At 46.7% G+C, this 15,322-nt stretch overlaps 1 long non-coding RNA gene across 1 annotated transcript in view; it reads right to left on the reverse strand.

Annotated features, from left to right (window-relative positions):
* Positions 1–859: 859 nt before the first annotated feature.
* The window catches only part of LOC117285668, a 17,229-nt gene continuing 2,766 nt past the window's right edge, over positions 860–15,322 (reverse strand). Inside the window, exons 2-4 of the long non-coding RNA XR_004516735.1 lie at positions 8,047–8,187; positions 2,297–2,502; positions 860–929 (exon numbers count right to left, since the gene is read on the reverse strand). This is a non-coding gene — a long non-coding RNA (uncharacterized LOC117285668). The remainder of the gene's footprint in view (positions 930–2,296; positions 2,503–8,046; positions 8,188–15,322) is intronic.

The following is a 15,322-nucleotide window of genomic DNA, read 5'->3' on the forward strand; positions in this document are numbered from 1 at the left end:
AGCAGGGTGGAGGGCGAGGTGGGGGGGCCAGGCCTTCCCACGGATGCAGCTGTGTCAGACCACTTCCTGAGGGGACAGCACTCTGGGGGAGGAAGGTGGGGCAGGCAAGGGGCAGCCCCCGAGGAGGTCAGGCCAGCAGCTCTACCCAACAGCTTATTATCAAGTCACTTCCTTGAGGTTTAACAAAACAATGGGGCCAAGTTCCCAGGTTGGCCCACCAGAAGAGCCTGCTGCACTGATATTGGAGGGAGAGTCATTTGTCTAGGATGAAAAGTACCCAGCCCATCAGAAGGTCTGAGCCACACAATTTCAAAACTCATGGAATTCATGCCACTGGACCCAAGAAGTGAGACTGGGCTGTAGCTGGGAGACAGAAAATCCCTTCCCTCACCACAGACCAGGAAACAGAGGGCTCCAGGCATGAGGAGCCCTGAACTCCACATCTATCCAGGCTGCACACACACACACACACACACACACACACACACTCCAAATTCTGCTGAGTTTCTAGGCTCACCCCTCCTGATTATAATCAAAGTGGCACTCTGCCCCCAGAGAAGACAGTGAGTGTGTGGGGGCAGTGTCTGGCCCATACCCCTGCAATTCCTCAGGAAAACCCATGAATCTTTTTCAGGATTATGTGTAGCGCTTTCACTTTTCCTTGCTCATTACCCCAGGAGAGATATTTTGAGTTTTGTTGTTGTTTGGTTGGTTTGATTTTGGTTTTTATGATGGGGTCTTACTTTGTAGCGCAGGCTGGTATTGAACTCACTCCATAGCCCAGGCTGGCTTCAAACTTGCAATGATCCTCCTGCCTCAGACTCCTGAGTGCTGGGATTAAAGGCACGTGCCACCAGGTCCAGCAGAGATGGTTTCTCTAGGATTCCTTCTTGCTGCCTCAGGGACTTTGCTCCAGCCCATTCCTCTGCCTGTATCACAAGGCAAAGTGGTAAAAGAACCTTAATGTCTTCCCTCTTAAAACTAACCACAATTAACACTAATGATTTGTATAGTTATTGTGTGACGTTGTCTTCTTCCAAAGTACCACTGAAAACATTTCATCATTGAAGATGTTGTTTCCAAAGTCACTAAAGAAAGGGAAATAGAGAAAGTACAGTGAGTGATCTGTTGGGCTTCATGGGCCAAACCAGGGAGTGCTACACATATCTTCTGATCACATTTTTATTGGCTGGAATTAGTCACATGGTCCCTCATAACTGCAAGGGAGGCTTGGAACCATGGTCCAGCTGAGTGTTGAAGGGGTATGTGGATATTCACATGAACTAGCAGACTGCTGTAGTGAGGCAGGGTGATTCTTCAACAAGGGAAGGGGTGGGGGACTGGACAGGCAAAAGCCTCACCGTGCACACGACCTCTACCTCCGTACCCAGGGAGGGAGAGGCAAGTCTCCTGGGCCTGTGTCTGCCCTTTCCTGTGAATGTAAAACTAATCAGTGGGGAGCCCTGGAACGCCACCACCCATATCCCCCTGACAACTACCTCTACCACCAACAGCTCTTTGAATACTCCTAACTCTGTCTCCGCACTGTCTAGTAAGTGGGACATGCGGACAGCTCCAGAAGCAACCTCCACCAGTGAAGGGTGAGGAACGGACAGGCAGAGGCCCCCGATCCTTTGTTCCTTGGTCGGCCTTGCTGACTCACACTCTATACCGTCTCTGACAGTTCCCCACACAGGATGAGCTCCAACTGACCACTGAAATAACTGAGTCCACATAACACTGTCTCCCTGTCTCACCTCCCTACCCCCTACAGGTATTCCCCGGGATCACCTCCCATATAAATGAGTTGCACGTTTGTATTCATCTTGGGATCTGTTTCCGGGAGTACCCAAACTCAGGATGTGCCCCAGGGTCCGGGCAGTGATCTGTACTCTTCTTTCCTACCATGCACAGCCTTGTACACAAAAGGTCCTCCTCAATCCCCCCGCATGTGTGTGTGTGTGTGTGTGTGTGTGTGTGTGTGTGTGTGTGTGTGTAACAGGGTCTGACTGTGTTACCTAGGCTGGCCTTGAAGTTGTAGTCTTGTGTTAGCCTCCCAAGTAACTAGGGTTATAGGCAGGTACCAACACCATGAACAGCTCAATCATCCTTTTCTTTTTTTTTTTTTTTTTTTTTTGGTACCAGGGATCGAACTCAAGTCCTTGTGCTTACAAGACAGGCAGTGGAACCAATGAGCTAAACCCCTGGCTCAATCATCCTTGTAAAAAACTGTTTAGAAACACACAAAACACATGTCAGTGAGCGGTCATCTTGGCCAGGGATCCTGCAGACTTACCAGAAGGAGGGCCTCATGTACTTTTTTTTTTAAAAGCCATGGAGGATTAATCTGCTCATCCTGTTTCTTTCCCACACACAGGAAATCCTGGACAGGCAGAGCTTCCTGACTGAGGAAGCTTATAGCAGCACCAGGTCAAAACTCATCTCTTCATAAAACGAAATACTTAGGTGGTTGGAGAGAATCCATGTCACTTGCTTCACTGCCTGGAGGAAGGGAAAGATCAGAGTTCAGGGTTCTAGTTCTATTCTACCGACAGTTGACTGCCTCTTTAGGTTGTCCCGCCTTAGGCTCCTATCTGTGCAGTAAAGACATGGAGTAATGGAGCTTCGGGTCACCTTTGAATTACTGGACTCTGCATCTCTTCAGGACTTGGAACGGGGCTTGGCACTGTATTTCACTTGAGAACACTTTTAAGAGATTCAGGAAGTCAAGGGAGATAAGTATTCTGTGTGTTTTGGAAACCAACAGTAGAGGCTCTTAAAGGGTTAGAGTAGTTTGTCCCGTAGATGGAATTTTCCATGGAAAAAATATTGCTAAATATATATTTTCTTAATAAATTCTCACTCGCTGGCCACCTTTCCTGTTTCCCTCTTCTCTCTTGTTCCCGTCTCTACCGCACAGCGGCCAGTTGGATCGCGTGTATGGATACTGGGTGCTTTGCACATGGTGGATGATTTTGACTACCACATTGAATTTCATTTCCAACCTGATGTCTTCTAGGAAAGCACTCTAGAAAGCTTGATGTAACTGTGTCTAAAGAAAAGGTAAAGAGGCTGTGAATGAAGGCCAGAAAAAGCTCGCCTGAGAGAAAGTGCTGGTATGGGCTTGTGGCATTTTTTTTCCAGTTGTCCTTTTAACTTCTTTTCAGATTTTAGATAAGTAAAGTTATGCATGGTGTCCCACTTATGTGAAATGTCACAGTGCATGTTGGGTGTATCAGTTTAGGGATATTTTAGGTTGCCAGTTGCAAAATATAGTGTGTTAAATAACAAGGACATGGATTGTTTGCTTACCTACAAATCTGGAAGCTCTAGATCACAGGGTTGGCCCTCCAGCTCAATAATGTCATGAAAGATACATGTTCATCCTACTTTATCACACCTCTATTCTTACATTTCAATGCCACGGGGTCCCAAGGTGGCCACAATTTCCATACACTGAGCTCTCCCCTCCCTTCTAATTATTTGATCTTAAAAGCTTTCTAGAAGCATTCCTGCATACTTCTCTTTATGCCTTTCCCTTATTACCACAAGCCACATGATATATTATTATTGTTGTTGTTGGAATTATTAGTTATCCATTACGGTAAAACAAGTTACCCAAGGCCTAATTGCTTAAACAACTTTAAACATTTATTATCTCTCCTACTTTTTGGGTTTGTTTGTTTTTTGTTGTTGTTGTTTGGGGGGGTTGTTTTGTTTGGGGGGGTTTTTTGGTTTTTGTTTTGAAACAGGGTCTCCCTATGTAGTTCAGACTGGCCCTAAACTCACTACATAGCCTAGGCTGGCCTCCATCCCCCTGCCTCAGCCTCCTGAGTGCTGGGATTACAGGTGTGTGCCATCACACCTGGCTATCTCTGATTCTTTTTGTGGGTCTGGTATCCATCCAGGAATAGTTTAATTGGGTACTTCTAGCTCAACATCTCTGAGCTGATTTGTGCCCAGATCTTAATTTATAAAGGTGACTGAGTGACAACACAGAAAAGTAAATACCACTGAAAGAAAAATTTAATGTTACTGATGGTTCCCCTAGAAACGGGAGGCACAGTGTGCCATTCAGGGCCAAAGGGGAAAGCACTGGTGTCAGTTAGGAGACAGAAAGAAGCATAGGCCACAAACTTTATTGGGGTTTCCATGGGACAAGGTTTAGGATTGGCTAGTTTGAATAATTTCAGGGGCTCTGGAGGTGTAGAGGATGTCTGTAGTTGGTACCTGGCCCTTGGTTGGCATAGGGCAGAATGAGGTTAGATAAAAGGTTCTAGGGAATGCCTGAGATTCGTTGGTATGTATATGAAAGATAGGCTTACTATGAAGTTGTTTATTGTCTCTAGGCAAGTTCTCCTCAACCAGAAAGCCCTCCTCCCCATGCAAAAAGTAAATAAAAAAGAAATCATAAAATACAGAAAATTTTAAAATATGATGTGTGCTTGTACTCCCACCTACTTGGGAAGCTGAGTCAGAAGGATCACTTGAGCCCAGGAGTTTGAGACCAGCCAAACAACACAGCAAGACCTTACCCCAGAAAACAAAACAAAAACTATGACTGACATAAACATATCTCTAACTTGTGGTGAAGTCACAAAATGTTGGCTCGCACTGTAGTCATCTGAAAGCTTGACTCAGACTAGAGCTGCGTCCACACTGGCGAGCTGAGGCTCAGAAGCAACAATGGCTTTTATAAATTGCCACAGAAGTTGCTCTTTGAAGTGAGTCTCTAAGTCCAGCCTACATCCAAAGGGAAGGGATGATTCTTTTGAAAGGCAAAATGTCAGAGAACTGCCAGGTACATATTTTTAAAACCCTCAGGTCCTCCCTGATGGCAGGGAGCCTGGGAGAGCAAAAGGAGGACAGGATTGTGACGACCTGCTTAGACCTATCATTACTCATCATCCGGGACACACTGCCACCCCAGACAAACTCGGGGTTTAGTTAGCGAGAAAGGAGAAGGAAGGCTGCTGGGAAAGTGGGCTACAGTGCCCCACAATGGAGACGATAAAAGAGAAGAAAAATAGAGCCCGGGTAAATATGCGTCCTAATATTCTATGGGACATGCTGTTCTGAAAAGATAATTTATTTACCTGAAGTCAAATTTCACTGTTTCTGTTTGTTTTGTGGTACTGGGGACTGAGCGTAGGATTTCACACTGAAGTACATCCTCCGCCCCTTCTCTATTTTTTTATTTTGTTTGTTTGAGACAGGGTCTCACTGCGTAGTTGAGACTGACTTGGAATTCACTATGTAGTCCAGGCTGGTCTCAAACTCACAGCGATCCTCCTGCCTCAGCCTCCCAAGTGCTGGGATTACAGGCCTGCACCACCACTCCTGGCTTCTTTTTGTCGTTGTTGTTTTGAGACAAGTTCTCACTCAATTGCCCAGACTAGGCTCTAATTTGTAATCCTCTTGCCTCAGCCTCCTGAAGTGCTGGGATTAGGGGCACGAACCATCACACCCATGTTTTGTATTTTTATTGGCTACATCTAGTTAGGCAATTAGTCTTCAGTGGTCATAAGAGGAAGTCAGTGGGGGATGGGACTTCTTGGAAAGAGGGAGCAAAGGACTGATTATGGGAGGAGCAGATATCTCAAATCCCAGATCAATCTCGGGTCAGAGAAGGAGTTGGGACATCAAGCCCAGTGAGGCTGAGGTCTCCTCTGGTCCTATTTACTCTGCTCTGCTCCCCTACTAACTTTACATCATCGATTGCCAGAATCAGTACCACCATCTTGTCTACCTTCAACTCAGAAAACAGCTAGAGGGGCTGAGAGCGGAGCTCAGTAGGACAGTGCATGCTGAGCATGTGAAAGACCTTGGGTTAAAAAAAATAATAAAACAGCCAGGGGCCAGGGATTTAGCTCAGTAGTTCTGCTGCCTGCCTGGAAAGCGCAAGGTCCTGCGTTTGATCCCAGGTACAAAAAAAAAAAGCCAGGAAGCTTTAACCAGAAGCTCTTCTCTTTCCAACATTCTGAAAAAGAACTCACAAAGCCAAAGTACCTTGCTGAAAAATACATTGGGAACTGTGGGAACTTTGAGCTCCGCTGCGTGACCTCGGGCACAGTCTTCCCCTCTCTGGGCCTCTCTTTCCTTGGCTGTCCACTGAAACATTGGTCTACATCATCTCCCAGGGCCCTTGTACTTGGCCTCGACTTGTCTTTCTCCCAGAAGAAACACCAGAGGGAACAAAAGGACGTGGGTGATTTCTTCTCATCTTATCTGCAAGCTAAATTCTGAGGAAAATGTCCAGTGTGGCAACTTAGATTTAATATAAACAATGGTGCGTTAATACACTGTACTCACAAATACCCAAAAAGGAGTACCAGATGGGCTATTTTTATCCCTTAAAACACACACACACACACACACACACATCCTCATCACCCACATCAGCTAAGCCTCTCCAGTTGGTTTTTATAAGATAGAGTTCCAGTTAAAGGTGCTAATTAAACAGCTCTGACTTGGGGCAGGAGGAAGGCTGGCAAGAGCCTCCTGGCTGGGCATGATGTCACCGTAGGCAATTGTGAGTTTCTCATGACCGAGGAATGTGAGTGTGTTTGCACTGCACGACGGAGCTAGTGAGGCAAGCACAGCTGGTAAACAGGCTCCAGACAGGCAGGCCCTGTGTGGAGCCGCAGTGCAGAGGTCTGGCTGGGGCCCAGCTCTGGTTTAACTCCTTCCTGGCAGGAGTAGTGTGTGGGCCGCTGAGGTTTGGCCACAGAGCCTCCTCCACCCCAGCCCTGCCTCTCTCGGGTCCAGTTCCCGCTTGGTGTCGAGCCCTGAATCTGAAGTCACTGAGAACTGCATCCCCCCACACAAACACACCTTTTGCTTGCTTTGAGGCCTTGTGTATGTGACTTCTGGACCCTGACTCTCATCTGTGCAGTGTGACAAGGAATTGAGACTTTAATCTCCTATCTGCACCTCCACAGTCCAGAAAATCCAGATAACCAAAAGCTTTCTGCTCAAAGAAAAACCCATTTAGGGGCAAAACCTCACCTGAATGAACTTTGGCTATGAGAGTCTACATGTTCCACTTAAAGGCCGTACTCTGAAGCCAGCAGTGGTAGTGTGAGCTGAATAGTTCCATCTATTCAGGAGGCTGAGGCAGGAGTATTGCTTTAGCCCAGGAGTTCCAGAGCAGCCTAGGCAAATAGTGAGACCCTATCTCAAAACAAAAAGAACACAAAACGTTTCTAACCATAGCATTATTCTTAGGTGGGCCCCATTGGAACACCTTTTAAAATCTAAAACCAGTTTCTGAATTCTGAAATGCTTCCAGGCCCAAGAATGTTGACCAGGAGAGGTGAGCTCGAGGCATTTGCCCCTCCATATAAAGGGACTTCATGACCCTTCTCCTAAAATGGCAGTTCCTGGGGAAAAGACTAAGCTCTGTCCTCTGTGTCCCCAGCAGCCATTTCACTGGCTGGCACAGCAGCTACACAACCAACAGTTGTCAAAACCACAGCTGAAGTTATTCACATCCTATAAAAGCTGTGGAGGTGGATGATGGGAAACTGAGGCCTGAGCCTCTGAACTTGTGTGGATCTTTTCCCACAGATGGAGTTTTAACTTCCCCAAAAAAGGTAGCTGCTCACATTTCTTTACACGGTTCTCTGCTGGCTGCTCACAAACATCTTGGTGACCCCCTTCCAACATTCCAGGGCAGCCTCCTCCCCTGCTGGCTGCTTCGTGGGCCCTGATGAGTTTTCTTTGGAGAAGGTTCAGCTGATATAAAAGCGGGGGCCCTTGCTTTAAAGCAGCGGGTAGGGAAGGCCTGGTAACAGAGTAAAATGGGGACTGGGAGTGTCTGGGGAGGATGGGATCTGATGGCCAGCTTGGGACTGATAACCAGACCCCGGGACCCTTCCAAGGACTGTGACTGGATCGGTCAGGCTTCGTCTTAACCTCAAGGCAGTAGAATTATCCAGACCCATCAGGAGCTTCCTGGAAGTAAAAGCCCTCCCCAGGGTTCTATGACCTACCCCCAACTGCTGTAGGGCCCAAAGTTACTCCCTTTGCCTCTCTGGGCCTTACCAAGATAGGGTTGGAGAATCCGGCACGACACAGCAGCGCTGGGGTCATGGAGACAGACTTGAGTTCGAGCCCCGACCTTCCTCTTGCTGGGCAGGGAACCAGAACAAGTCAGTCTCTCTCTCTGAGCCTCCATTTCCACACCTGTAAAATGGCACAAGCTTACAGGGATGTCATCCAGATGAAAGTGCCTGGCAATAGGGATGATAAAGAAATGTTACACAATATTATTACCCTGGGCGCGCACAAGTCTCCAGATCTGATGTTCTACACTAATCACCTCACTGACAGAGCACCCTCCGTGTTCCAGGCACTGTCCAAAGTGCTTCACAAGTGTTGTTGCATTTCATCCTCTCAGCACATCTCAAACAGGTACTAGCACTGTCTCTGTTTTTCCGAGGAGGAGGCTGAGGTTCAGTGGAGTGGCACGACTTCTCCAAGGCCACACAACTGGTTATTAACAAAGCTGGAATCTGTTGGACTCAAGTGTTTCATACTTTGCCTTCAGGAAAGATCTAGCAGTCAAGTCCACGCTCAGTGCCCTGAAGCAAGAGATTCCAAGCTCATGGGCTCCCTCCTGATAGGGCATATGTCCTTGGGCAGTGCTGAGGCCTCAATTTCCCCCCTCTGAACCATGGGAAAGACCATCCCTGCTTGACCAGTAGGGTTCTGGCAAAGGTGAAAAGGACTTTGTTGGCTCTGAGCTGGGACGGACATCCTGAAAGTCTTAGATGGGGTTGGGGGACAGGGAAAGAATGAATCCTCTCCTAGACACCCTGATGAGTATCAGGCCATATCAAATCACAGAGTGGCTAGAGAAAGGATAAGGTGAGTGAGGGATGGCTGCCTCCAAACTGGAAAGGTTCTGGGTAAGCAGACTATTTGGGAGCCAAATACTGAAAGAGAAGTAGTCTCTGCCCTCACCCAAGGCTCGAGCCTTGGTGTGGTTCCGCCTTCCCCTGGGAGCTGGGAAGTATTGGCTGGATGTCTTTTGGACTTTGCCTCTCTCAAAGTAAGGCTTAACAGCTGTGCAGTGGGACGGTAATGACAGCACCCCACCGGGACTGTAATAAGGACAAGCTTTGGCCTGTTATCTTAGTTCATTCCTGCTGCTATAAAAAATATTTTAGACTGGATCAGTTGTAATGAACCAAAATGCATTGCTCACAGTTCTGGAGGCTGGGGAGTCCAAGATCAAGTTGCTGGCAGATTTGGTATCTGGTGAGGACACAGTCCTCAGAGATGGCACCTTCTATGTGCCCTCAAGTGGTAGAAAGGGCAGGCCGGGGATTTAGCTCAGTGGTTCTGCTGCCTGCCTTGCAAGCACAAGGTCCCAAATTCGATCCCCGGTACCAAAAAAAAGGGGGCGGGGGCCAAAGCTTCCTCAGGCCTCTTTCCTAAAGTTCACTAAAGCCCAAGGGTGGAGCCCTCATGATTTAATCACTCCCCAAACCCCCACTTCTTAATACCACCACATTGCAGATTATGTTTCAGCGTGTGAACTTGTGGGGTACACATCCAGACTGTAACACATGTGGACAGTGTTTCAGCAGTTATCTTTTACAGCCGGGTCTGCAATTTTCCAGGAGTTTTCTGTTCTGCTAAAAGAAGAATCTGAACCAGACATAGCGACACATACCTGTAGTTCCAGCGTTCTGGGAGGCTGGGACAGGAGAATCACAAGTTTGAGGTCAGCCTGGGCAACTTAGCAACTTAGCAAAACCCTGTTTCAAATTTTTTTTTTTTAATTTTAAATGACTGGAGATGTAGCTCAGTGTGGAGGTCCCGGGTTGAAACCCCAGTACCATAAAAAGAAAATAGAGGAGAAAGAAGAGCCACTGCTGAGCGTAAAGTGCCTGGTGCGGGTAAGTGCTGACGGATGGGTAGGTGGATGGGTAGGTGGATGGGGTGCATGACTTATTCAAGGTAACAAAGGCATAAAGTAACTCCAGTGATGCCTCACACTGGGCCATGAGGGTCACGTGAGAGCTCGAGAGAGACAGGACTCTGCGTGGATGGGACTTTGTAAGCATAGGCTTGAAGTGAGGAATGGCTGCAGCACGGATAAAGACATTGGTCTCGTGTTTCCTTTCAGGATCTTGCCCAACAAGATCTTGAGGAGCAGTATCTGGATGGATCCTCTTCCAGAGTTCTCTGGAGCAAAGCCAGGAAGTTAAGTAGGGATTAGAGTCCCTCAGCCCAGATGAGCAGCCAGTAGCCCCGCCTGAGGGTCTGGCCCTGAAGGGCCAGGTCTGGCTATATATGGTTTTCAAGGAGCTGGGAGGCTTCTCAGTCCCTCTACTGCCCACGCACATGAGCGAGGCCACCCACAGTAGCTGAGTCAGGGAGGCAGCAAGGGTCGGGAACAGAGGCTCCCGGATGGGGTGACTGAAAGCACAGTGGTTCAGAGCCAAGCCTCTAGCTAGAGTCAAGAAGTTTTAATCAAGCTCCCTCTGTGATAAGAATGTGACTCCGGGCCAGAACACCACTTCTTAAAAGTTCCATTTTCTTTTCTTTTTCTTTTTATCTCTCCCCGCCCCAACCACAGACAGGGTCTCACTGTGCAGCCAAGGCTGGCCTTAAACTTACAATCCTCCTGTCTCAGCCTCCCAAGTGCTGGGGTTACACGCACGCACCACCATCTCTAGATCCATTTTATTTACCTATCATGGAAAATAATAGTGATACTGACAAACACCACTGCTGACTTTATTGTGCTCTAGCCTATGATAAGAACTCTACTTATGTTATTGTACATAATTCTTACTACAATAAAAAATTATTGTTGCCATGAAACAACTACATTTGACTTTTGTCTCTCATCTATGCCAGTAAGTTACAAATTGAAAGGGGGTTCGGGTGCCCCTTCCCAATTAGGCCACTCACGCACGGAGAGGTCCGGCAGGAGATCTTTACTGTAGGGAGGCGAGCAGGAGGCAGGAAGGCAGAGAGCAAGAGAGAGAGAGAGAGAGAGAGAGAGAGGAGGACGAAGAAGCAGGAGAAGAGAAGAACAAAGGAAGGAAGGTCCTTTTATCAGTTTTGGGGTGGGCTAGTGCTTATTTATGAGGAGTGAGCTACTTTTAACCTATCACAGGCCAGATTGCTTTTATGGGCCCAGTCCTGCAGACACAGGTTTCAACTTTCCTGGACCACTGTGGCCTTGGGGGGAGGGAAACCAGAGATAACAGCATGAGGTCATTTTAGGAGCCAAGAGGTACCAGGAGAATGCAGCCTGTGAGGCGGCGTCACAGCGTCCTTTAACATGATCAGTTCCCTAACACAGATTACTTCAAGCCTTTGTTGATGTAGTCTCCCCGATCTGTAGTCTCTTCCTCTCTCACCAGCTCTCAGAGGCGATTCTTCTGGACTAGCAGAAAACCCCTTGAAGATGAAGACCCAGGGGCCAAAAGGTAACTTTAACACTGGGCATCCTTCATTGCCCGTGTTAGGTGTTCAAAACTTACTTTCTGACTGTGAAACCCGGATTTCCAGATGAAAAGATTGAGGCACGGAGAGGTGACTTGTGTACAAGAAAGAGAAAGAACTAGGAAGAGCTTACAACTTCCTGTACCTCTCTATGTTATCGTTTCTGTTACTCGGCCATTGTCCCTTCAACATCCCCAACCATTTCTGGGAAACAAAACCCGACATCTCTTCTCCCCTCTTCCACACTCCAAAGTGTGGCCAAAGCCTCACTCAGCCCCTTGCAATAGTCTTGCACAAAATGTAGGCTAGAGAACTCCATTTTGCAGTTAGGGAAAGTGAGGCTCAGAGAAGTAAAACTAGCTGAGACTTGGCAATCAGCCAGAAGACGAGGCGAGGACCCCTGTGCTGTCCGATCCCACTGCTGTGCTCTCCTTGCCGTGCGGGCTGGTTTTTGACATGGGTGTGGGGGTTTACCTCTCCTCTCTCCCCTAGACAAAGAGAAAATGAACCTGAGAAGGAAAGATCGATCAGACAGAGGACTGTAGATGTACTCCGTGGTAAAGCACTGGCACAGTATGTGTGAGGCCTTCAGTTTGATGCCCAGCAGTGCGGGGGTGGGGGGGGCACTGTTGAGCAGAACTAGTAGGGCGTTTTGCAAATAAGTAAAAAAAAAAAAAAAAAAAAAAAGGAAAAAAAAAAAAAAAAAAAAAAAAAAAATAAAAAAAAGGGCGTTTTAAATAAGAAAAAAAAAAAAAAAAAAAAATAGGACATCCTTTGAAAATCATAAAAGAATGAGGTGAAAGAACAGGCTTAACAGTTCTAAACAGATCATCTCAACATTATGGGCAGGAGACCAGAACAGCTCTCTAAACCCATTAGCTCATCTCGTTTTTGGATTCCCACCCTACCAGGCACTCTGCTGGGAGCTGGGCATGGGCCATGCCCCAGAGGAGTCACTCCATGGGCACCTGGGCAGCACCTCCCAGACTCTGGCATCTCCCATCCCAGTAAACTTCCCTCCAAAAATGGGGAGTGCAGTTGACAACATTTTGTCACGTGTCCAAGAACAGTAAAGAAAAAGAAAAAGAAATTACTACTTTCAACTGTTGTCATCATCTCATAAAATTTAATAAGAAGGACTAAGCTCAGAATTTAGCAATTTAAATAGACTACCTGTGTAACTCACCACATTGTCCAAGCCTTCTCACTAGCTGCGGGCTGGGGGGCTGTATCTAAGGTGAGTATTTGGTAACTCTCACAAGAGTGAGGAAGAAACATTCATGCAAGTAACTCAGAATAGCTATATTCGCTGAGTATCTTTAGGTAGAAAGCCCCATAAAGTTCTTCCGCCTGCCTTAGTTTTTGAAAATGAATATTCCACGGAAGTTCTACCAGATTCTGGGGATAGGTAGCAGACAGAAAATTTCAAGAACACATGTAATCTGCCCCCGACCCCACGTTTTTCTCATCTGTGCTTATCTCTGTAATAATGTGGCAGCTCCTATGAGAAGATCATAGGTGGAGGGAAAAAAATGAAAGAAGCAGAGCTAAGCAGGGAAGGCGGGTAGACAATAACCACAGATGTCTACAGAGGCCACACACACAGTGTCGTAGGCATTCCAAAGGAAGACTGCCCTTGTAGCTGGGGAAATCAAGTAAGCGTCTCGGAAGAGGTGGCGTTTGAGTTGCGCCTTGAAGGTGAGAATGAGCTGGAACATAGGGATCCCAAACGCCATCGCGGAGCCCTGCGGGGAAGGGGATGGCACTCCACGGAGCTTTGTATTAACGCCTTCTTTCTCAAGCTTTTTATGGTTTTAAGAATTGAGATAGAAGTCACATATAAAATATTTTATAGGGGCTGGGTTTTTGTTTTGTTAACATATTTTAATGGGCACATAGTACTTGCACATACGGGGCACAGTGTGACATTCCGATACATATATACACTGTGCAATGATCAGAGCGCTATAATTGTCACATCTATCACCTCAGAGGTCTGTCTTTGTGTAAACACTCTTCATTTTGAAATAATTTTAAACTTCTAGAAAAGTTGCAAAAATCGTTCAGAGAGTTCTCTGAAACTCTTCTTACACCTTCACTTAGCCTCCCCTAATATGAACGTCCTACCTAACCTTAGCACCGTGATCAGAACCAGAAAACTAGCACAGGTACGATACTACGAACTGACCCCCAGACCTTATGTGAATTCTAGAAGTTTTTCTTTTGGTCTTACCCAGGCTCCTACACTGCACTTCCTTGTTATGTCTTCTTAGTCCCTGTGATCTGTGACAGTTCCTCGGTCTTTTTCTCTTGTGACCTCTGAAGAATACTGGCCCACTGCTATTTCATAGAATATTCTCCTATTGAATGCCTTATGCTTTTTTTTTTCACGTCTAGACTGAGGTTATGCACTTTTGGTGAAGACAGCACAGAGGTGCTGTTATGCCCTTCTTACTACATCGGATCAGGGGTTACGTTCTGTCGATTTGATTTATTACCAGTCATTGGTCACATAGTTAAGGAGATATCTGTTGGGTTCTTTCTTGTAAGAAATGTTCCTTGTAATTAATACCTTGTGGGAAGATATTTAAGAAAATATGCAAAAGTATACGTTTCTTACTTCGTTTGTTTGCCTTTGTTGTTTGTTTGTTTGAGACAGTGACTTACTATGTACTTCGTTTTAAAAAGTGCTATCAAATGTACATTTTTCACTTTTATGCAACACATGCCACTTTTCCAAGCTTGTGGGGTTCCAGAGCTTGGGTGTGCCGAGGAGAAATAGCACTGGTCTAAGATGCATGGCTTCTTCTCGTGCAGCTTTCATGACCTTTCCCAGCCGTAAGATGCTTATCTGTAAAATTGGTATCATCATATCTTACTACTCAGAGCTGCTGGAGAGAAGGGGGAGCCGTACTTCTGAAACTGTTTGGAAATATTAACTGGGGTTGTTAACTCTCCTTCTGGCTTCATCTCTGCCTGTTTGCAGTCTCTGCTTCCATCCTGCCCCTGTCCGTGCCCCCGAGCTTCTGTCTGCCCTCACTGGCATGACTCCCTCATCTTTCTTGCCAAGACTTACGTGTGATGTCATTTTGTAAGTTTTGGACTCACAAAGAGTCCTGTAGAGACTGACGTTTTCCTTCTAGAGCTTCTGCCTGCAGTTCTGGGGCCGCCTTAAGACACCAAGTGATACCTGGGACCTGTGGGTGGCAGACAGGAGAGCCCTCCTCCTCCTCCAGCAGAAATAAGTGAGAGAAGTAGGTCTTGCCTTCCTCCAACAATGCTGTTAGCCCATGGCGTATTGAAGAAGCCTGAACAGACTTTGTATCTCGCTTAGATATAACAGGGGCACACTTAAAATTAACTTCATAGCCCAGCATGGTGGCACATCCTCATAATCCCAGCTCCCTGGGAGGCTGAGGTAGGAAGATCAAAAATTCAGTCTGGACAGCTTAGTAAATTAGCGAGACCCTGTCTCAAAAAATGAAAAGGGCTGTAGGCTGGACTCCAGCCAACTAGCACCTGGCAGCAACTCAAGACTGCTGATTTGATTGCCCTCTACCAGTAGACTCTGGGGAATGATCTTCTGCTGAAGACTAAGGAAACAGCTTTCCTGGAAGGCCTAAGAACCTTTGGGTTTAGGGAGCAAACACCCTACTCCAATCATTCAGTGGATTCTTGTGGCCCTTAACCCAAACTATAATAGCCAAGAATCCCCTGAGATTCTTGGTAGAATTCAGTAGTTCTGGGCCAGGGATTTAGCTCAGTGGTGCTAATGCTGGCCTCACAAGCACAACATCCTGAGCTCAATCCCTACTACAAAAAAAAAAAAAAAAAAAAAAAAAAAAAAAAAAAT

This window comes from Fukomys damarensis, unplaced genomic scaffold (genome assembly GCF_012274545.1).
Source record: "Fukomys damarensis isolate Sample0158 unplaced genomic scaffold, DMR_v1.0_HiC HiC_scaffold_12, whole genome shotgun sequence".
Lineage (NCBI taxonomy): Eukaryota > Metazoa > Chordata > Mammalia > Rodentia > Bathyergidae > Fukomys > Fukomys damarensis.